Raw genomic sequence first — 8,259 nt, 5'->3', positions numbered from 1 at the left:
AGCAGTCCTGCTTCTACCTAGACTGGGAACAAAGTGCCCTGTTGTGCTTAGTAACTGGTCTGGGGGCAGTCTTCAGGAAGTGTGGTTTCAACAGTCATGGTAATGGATTTCAAGGGTCAGCATGTAAGACTACAAGCAAAATATGCCTCCTATTGCAAGAGATCTGAGTAGCACATTTCCCTGGCTGCTTTCCTGCATAGGTAAAGAAAGAGCAACAAAAGCATGTAGTTTAAAAAGCTTCTTGTCCAGATTAAATGAGTTAATACAAAGTTCATGGCTTGTTCCTGGCACATATGAGCACTTAGTGTATGTTAGTTCTTATTGAAATGTATTTCTGATACATCCTGGTCTTTGGGTGCCACATGAAAAGAGCTCTCATTACATATTCATCCCAGGTAGTGCTTGTTGATCATCAACACCCATACTTCAATTAAATATACCATTGGTTTTATTGCTTTGTAAAAGTGTTCCAGAGATAATCATTGTGGATGCTAGAAAAGCTTATTGTTCTATAAAAGGGATAAAGAGCTCAATTTTCCTGACTTGAGTTTGTGACCATAATATGCAATTATAATTGCATTGGTTATTTATTTGTCTCTAGTTTAGTTGAGGTACCTTAGAATTATAAAGTTTTAGAAGTAACTGGAAAATGTTAAGCCATCTGGTCCAAACACCATGCTCTGTTTATGATATGGTATGGCTGTATCCCCACCCAAATCTCACCTTGAATTCTCACATGTTGTGGGAGGGATCTGGTGAGAGGTGATTGAATTATAGGGACAAGTCTTTCCTGTGCTATTATCATGATAGTGAATAAGTTTCACAAGATCTGATGGTTTTAAGAAGAGAGAGCTCTCCTGCCAAGCTCTCTCTCTCTGCCTGCTGCCATCCATGTAAAACCTGACTTGCTCCTCCTTGCGTTCTGCCATGATTGTGAGGTTTCCCCAGTCACATGGAACTGAAAGTCCAATTAAACCTCTTTCTTTTGTAAATTGCCCAGTCTTGGGTATGTCTTTATAAGCCCCATGAAAACAAATTAATACGGTTTAGCTTTCCCAAAGAAATGATCCTTCAGTCTCTTTTCACCAATGGTAACGATGAAAAACATACTGGTTTGTGGGGTTGGCTCCTCCTTGTTTGGGCTGTATTCAGGCCACCTTCTGTCTGGCTCTCTGGATCCTTCTTCATCACCCTGTGTTTTCCTCCAGGAGGCTGATTTCTATGGACTACATTATTTTTATTTTTTTCTTCAATTTTTATTTTAAGTTTCAGGACACATGTGCAGGATATACAGGTTTGTTACAAAGGTAACTTGTGCCATGGTGGTTTGCTGCACAGATTAACCCATCATCTAGGTATTAAGCCCAGCATCCATTAGCTATTCTTCCTGATGCTCTCCCTCCCCCACAACCCCCAAGAGGCCCCAGTGTGTGTTGTTCCCCACCATGTGTCCATCACTGATCATTAGAGAAATACAAACAAAAACCACAATGAGATATCATCTCATACCAGTCCGAATGGCAATTATTAAAAAGTTCAGAAACAACAGATGCTGGTGAGGTTGTGGAGAAAAAGGAATGCTTTTACACTGTTGGTAGGAGTGTAAATTGTTCAACCATTGTGGAAGATGGTGTGGCAATTCCTCAAAGATCTATAAGCAGAAATACCATTTGACCCAGCAATCCTCTTACTGGGTATATACCCCCCAAAATAGAAATCATTCTATTATAAAGACACATGCTTGCATATGTTCATTGCAGCACTGTTCACAATAGCAAAGACATAGAATCAACCCAAATGCCCATCACTTGATAGACAAGACTGCATTTTTGCTTCCAGTTGAGTTTAACCCATGGATTTAGCTGGCATCCACCAGGATATTGGCAGGTAGGAGGGGGAAATCAGGCTACTTATTTCCATGGGCCCCAGGTGTAGCCCTGATTGAAGTTACTACTCTCAAACTACTGAGTACTGGTAACTGTCTTTCCCACTGTTTCTTTTATTAGCCCAGCTTTTCATAATAGGTTCTGTGGTTCCACTATAGCCCATTCATACTTTTGTAGTTAGTTCTTTAATGAGCTCATCCCAAATTATCTCAATTTAAATTTGTTGTATTTCCTGTTGGTATCCTCACTGGCACAGATTGCTTTAAATTAATAAAAATATATTCCTTAGAGAGGTGATGCAGCCCCTTGGAGTCATACAGAGATGGTCTCACCCATTTCTTCAAGTAACAGCCTTTCGAATCCACAGGGCAGAACTTAATAGAAACCCAAAAATCTGGACACTGCTACTTTCCAGTCTGACGCTTTTGTGACAACGATTTTGAGAGGCATTTTGTGGAAAATCAAATTCAATAGTTAAGTGTTTTTTCTAAATATCTAGCTGAGCTCAACAATCTTTTGTGCACCTCTCATTCAAAAATTTTTCTAAGTCTTTTAATAATCTATTTTTATTTTCAGTCGTCATCACCTCTTAGGAGAGCACACTCTCTCTGTGAATTCCTTTGTAATGCTAGCTGCTTTCCATGAGTGTGTTGAATGGGGTATTGATAAAGCACTGATAGCCTTTATGTGTTCTTAATTGACTGTTGCTTATTTCCCCTAAAGACACACTATACATCTTTAATGTTATTACATTTTCATTTCTAATGACTGACAAAGAACCTGTGTGGGGAGTGGAAGAGAAGGCAGGATGGAAAAAGAAAAAAAGAAATCTGCATCCTCATCAGAAAACCCCACCCAGTTAATCGTGTTTTGAATAACATATTGTCTTAGTAGAGAGAATAATACTTTTACGTGTTATAATTGTATCCTTTTTGTCCTATATTTTTCAACTAACATTAAAATACTCTCCAATATTTTATGTGGCTTTCTGGAAAGAAAAAACTCCATGTGCTTATAAAGACTATACAATACACCATTGTGTTTCTATGCCACAAGTTACTTAACCTTGTCTTATAATTTGAATTGTTATGTAAGTTATGTTACATAAAACAAAACTTGATAGTTGATTTGTTTGTAAGCTTGACTATTATAAATGTTAACAATGTATATCCTTGGAAGTAAGACTTTCTGTTGTTGTTCTTTGTTTTCATATTCCTCCTTTGGGTTTTATTCTCAGAAATTAACCATAGGTATCAAAACATTTAAACAATTATCAATCTCTAGTACCATGAAATGTGTAAGAATTTCTACATAACCACACCTGGGCCAGCAAAATGTCATCATCAGTGCAAACCCTGTTAATGTTCTAATTTCAACCTTTCTGATATTGTTTGTGGTCGTGGCTAATGTTCAATCACTTACACAAATGATTAATGATATTCCAACCCAGAGGCTTAAAATATTAATGGTTGTAGAGCATTTTCTCTGGATCAAGATTTGTTCTAGACACTATGCCAGATGGGCCTGATGCTTGCAAAACATTCAAGCAGGACAGTTAAGCCTTGAGCTGCATGGATTTCAACTGTGGTGGTCCACTTATATATAGATCTTTTTCAATAAATATATCGGAAATTTTGGGGGGGATTTGAAGTGACAATTTGAACAAACTCACAGACCAATCACATTGCCTGGAAATACTGAAAACAATTAAGAAAGGTTAACTATGTCATGAAACATAAATATATGCAAATACTAGTCTATTTTATCATTTACTACTATAAGATATCTGTGTCTATTATGAAAAGTTAAAAATTCGCAAAATATATGCACACACAGACAAAACATGGCACCATTTGCAATCAAGAGAAAGGCAAACAAATGTAAAGATGTAGTATTAAGTTATAACTGCATACAATTAACAGTAGTAATACTGTACCATCCTAATAATTTTGTAGCCACCTCCTGTTGCAATTAAGGCAAGCTCGTGTGTTACCAGTATCATCTTAAAATGCTGGGTTACACACTAATCATATCCCCTGAGCAGTTTGTCTCTCTGGTAAATTGCAAATCACAGTAAAAAGTGATCTTTTATGATTCTTGCATATTTTTCATTGTGTTTTATGCAATACCATAAATCTTGGAAATACTATGGGACCCATATGAAGTGCCAACAGTCTTTTGGTTGTGTAACTGTAAGGTCCGGGCAACAAGAACCCTTTTTCTGGACTGGTTCCTTCTATGCTTTGTTTCTAAAGTCAGGAAATACCTTGCTAGTAAAGGACTGTCAAAAGTTCTTTTGAAATTGGACAATGCCTCTGACCATCTGCAACCTCCTGAGTTAAACACTGACAGTGGTACCAAAGTGATCTATTTGCCTCCAAACACAACATCCCTAGTTTAGCCTCTAGATCCAGGGCCATACAAACCTTTAAGACTCATTACACACAGTGATCTATGGAAAGGGTTGCCAACACTGTGGAAGGGAACTTTGACACAGAACATTCTGAAAGTCTGGAAGAATTATACTGTCGTTGCTATGAGAAAAGTCATGAAAGCCCGAGACAATAAATTCCTGCTTGGGAAAACTGTGTCCAGACGTTGTGCTTGACTTCACAAGATTTATGACAGAGGCAGTTCAGGAAGTCATGAAAGAGACTGTGAATATGGCAAAGGAAGGGAGGTGACAGTTTTGAAGGGTTTCACTATATGGATCTTGGAGAAAGTCAGGAGCTAATAGTCAACACACCAGAGGAATTAACAAGAGATGAATCGATGAACCTGAGTGCTCCCAAACCAGTGCCCAATGGTGTGGAAGAAGATGGAAAAAAAAAAAAAAAATAGTGCCAGAAAACAAATTGGCAGTGGATAATCTGGAAGAAGAGTTTTGGTTAATCAAGACTGCTTCTGTTTTCTTTTTATGACATGAACCCTTCTGTGATACAGGCACTGACACTAAAGCAAACGGCAGAAGAAGGACTGGGATTATATAGAAACATTCATGGAGAAATGATAAAGTAAAATATCAAATTGAAATTAAGTTGTATTTCTGTGAAGTTACACTGAGGGTTCCTGTCTCTCCTGTCTCACCTTTTGCTTCCTTCATTTCTTCTGCCTCTGACATTCTTCAAACAGTAACACCAACCCCTCCTCTTCTTCCTCCTCCTTAGCCGATTCAATGTGAAGACAAATAGAACGAAGACCTTTATGACGGTCTACTTCTCCACTGAGTAAATAGTAAAAAAGTTTCTCTTCCTTATAATTTTCTTTTAATATTTTTTCACTAGCTTATTATACAATCTATAATACATACAACATACAAAATATATGTCAATCAACTGTTTATGTTATTGGTAAGGCTTCAGGTCAAGAGTAGGCTATTAGTTAAGGTTTTGGGGAGTCAAAAGTTATACTCAGATTTTCGACTGCACTGGGGATTGGTGCCTTCAATCTTCACATTGTTCAAGACTCAACTGTATATATAATTTTAAGGCATATAAGAGCGTATGTGTTTTTAATAGATACTTCAATTGCTTTCAGTATCACTTTACACTATCATTTAATAAAATATTTGTTCACACATCTTTCCTTCAGGTATTGTTATTTCCTAAAAACAGATTTCTTGAACTAGAATTATTCACCAAAACACCCCATTAAGGACGTTGATACATATGGTTCAGTTGCTTTTTTGAATATTTCCACCACTTGAACTTGAGATTCAAGTGGATAGATCCTCAACTTGATAGATTGATAGATCCTCATCAGTGTTAAACCCTACATATTTATAAAATATACATATACATATACATATATATAAATAAATTTGATAGGTGAAAGTCATTCACTTATATCACAATTACCTGTAAAATATTCCTAGAGTGTCTGAGTAATTATCTATACCTTTACTTAGGAATTATTTTAGCTTTGAGAGTATAAACTTTCCCCACCTGCTTCTAGCACAATGGGCCTCTGTGAAAGTCTTTTTACTCTAGTCATATATTTCTTAAGGTTGCCCATACAGCTCTTTCATTTATCACTTTTCAAACTGAAGAGGACAAACAGCATAACAGGCCCAGAAGGAGAATTTTCAGCTTGCAGCTAGTTAATGGTTATCAAAGCATATCACACTAACGTTCCAGTTCCACCCTCTCTGGCACTGTCTGTGGTCTTGGTTAACGCTGAATCAGTTACACAAATGATTACTGACCCACAGGCTTGGGGTATTAATGGTTACAAAGTGTAGCCTGCTGTGCCAGATGTTATGTAGATGGGTCTGATGCTTGCAAAATATTAAAGCAAAAAATCTAACATCTCCATAGCATTGTCTTCAAAAGCACCTATAAAAATGGACCTACATATTTTGAAAAGAGTATGTATCTGGAGATAACATGAGACACAGAAAGGAGAAGGAGATTTTCTTATTGAAATGTCTGATAAAAAGCCACTTAATTAGGCTCCCTCACTACACTTTTTTTTTCTCTAACATCCAAGACTGTTGAGAAGAGATGGTCTGTGTAAAGTGACTTTCACGATGTTCAGCATATGCTTTGTGATTAGAGAAGGGTGACACATATTATTCACTCGATCACTACCACTACATAGCTATGTGACACCATGTCAGCAACCCAGCTTCTCTGAGCTTCAGTTGCTTTATCTGTTGAATTAAGGCACCAGATGACATGAACCACACTCTAATAGTGAAATACTGATGAGAGGGGATGGAGAGCTATTGGAGCCCTATCATTTGCACATCTGGACCATGTGATGGAGAACCAGGGATGACAATTGAGAGGAGAGACAGAGAACCCTCTGTCTGTGTCCAAATGCCCAGCATTGCCACTGACAAGAGTCAGCCACATCAAAGCAGGCACTGGGATAAAACACATTCCACCTTTTTGCCGGGCTTCACCCTGTCTTCAGGTAAAAAATCAGGAGAGTTTACCGAGCACAAGTGTCATTAGTTCATTTTCACGCTGCTGATAAAGACATACCTGAGACTGGGTAATTAATAAAGAAAAAGAGGTTTAATAGACTCACAGTTCCATGTGACTGGGGAGGCCTCACAATCATGGCAGAAGGTGAAAGGCAAATCTTACATGGCAGCAGGGAAGAGAGAATGAGAGTCAAGCGAAAAGGGTTTCCCCTTACAAAACTATCAGATCTTGTGAGACTCATTCACTACCATGAGAATAGCATGGGGGAAACGACCTCCATGATTCAATTATCTCCCACTGGGTCCCTCCCACAACACGTGGGAATTACGGGAGCTACAGTTCAAGATGAGATTTGGATGGGGACACAGTCAAACCATATCAAGAGTTGAACTGAAGAGACAGGTCTAAGTATGGGATTTAAAAGACAGCAGAAACATAATACCTGTTGTCCTTGTGAGTATTTGGCAGGTGTTTTTTATAACACCTGTGTCATACCCCATGTCCTCACACTTGCTGTTCTCTCTGCTGTGAGTATTATTCCTGCTCTTCACATCTCTGGCCCCTTCTCTTCACTCATATCTCAGCTTACTCTGCCTCACCCCAGACACATGGCTGCCACTGAAAACCCTTCTGAAGGCACCCCTCCTGCATCAGGATCACATCATCTTGGGCTACTGTTCTCAAACAATTACCACCCCAAAGCATGGGTATGTGTGTGTATTTGTGTGTGTGTGATACATACACATTTTATTTTCTGTCTCCCCAAATGCAATTCAAGCTCTAAGACAGGAAGAGTACCGCTTTTGTGCTCATCTTTGTCTAGCAATGCTGCTCTATATTAAAAACTGTATAAACATGTGTTGAATGAATGAATGGATGAATGATCTCTGGGAGAAGCCCTACAGAATCATGTTACAGGATAGAAAGATTCTGCATAGGGGAGGAAATAATGAGAGATCCTGACCCTGGCCTAACCAGAGGGGTAGAGGGCAGGAATGGCCTGAAGAGGGGGATATTTTACCAGTGACATTGATTAGCATTATGAGTGCATGGTAATAACAAAAAGTAGACCCACTTTTAATTGCTTTTATTACTGTTTTTAAACTCTACACAAACACTGCACCCCTCATTGCCTGCACCCCAGGAAGACTGTTCCCATTGTCCTGCAGTACACCACTGGACTTACAAGCGAGTCTTCTGCTCAATGTGGAGAAAGAAAATATTAAATTAAGGAATGTAGAGGAACCTCAATATCTATGATCTATCTATCAACTATCTAAATATTATTTCAAAAAACATTTGTTGAGTACCATCTATGAGCCAGTGCTGTGTAAAATGCAACAAAACAAGGTGGTGAAGGCATAGCTGCTGGGCTCTGTGCCTGGTTGTAGACCCAGGCCCAGGAGGGACAATGACACTGAATGGTAAAGTCTTCCCTACAG

Source organism: Chlorocebus sabaeus, chromosome 27 (assembly GCF_047675955.1).
Source record: "Chlorocebus sabaeus isolate Y175 chromosome 27, mChlSab1.0.hap1, whole genome shotgun sequence".
Classification (NCBI taxonomy): Eukaryota; Metazoa; Chordata; class Mammalia; order Primates; family Cercopithecidae; genus Chlorocebus; species Chlorocebus sabaeus.
The sequence above is the reverse complement of the archived record's forward strand: the minus strand, read 5'-3'. Positions refer to the sequence as shown.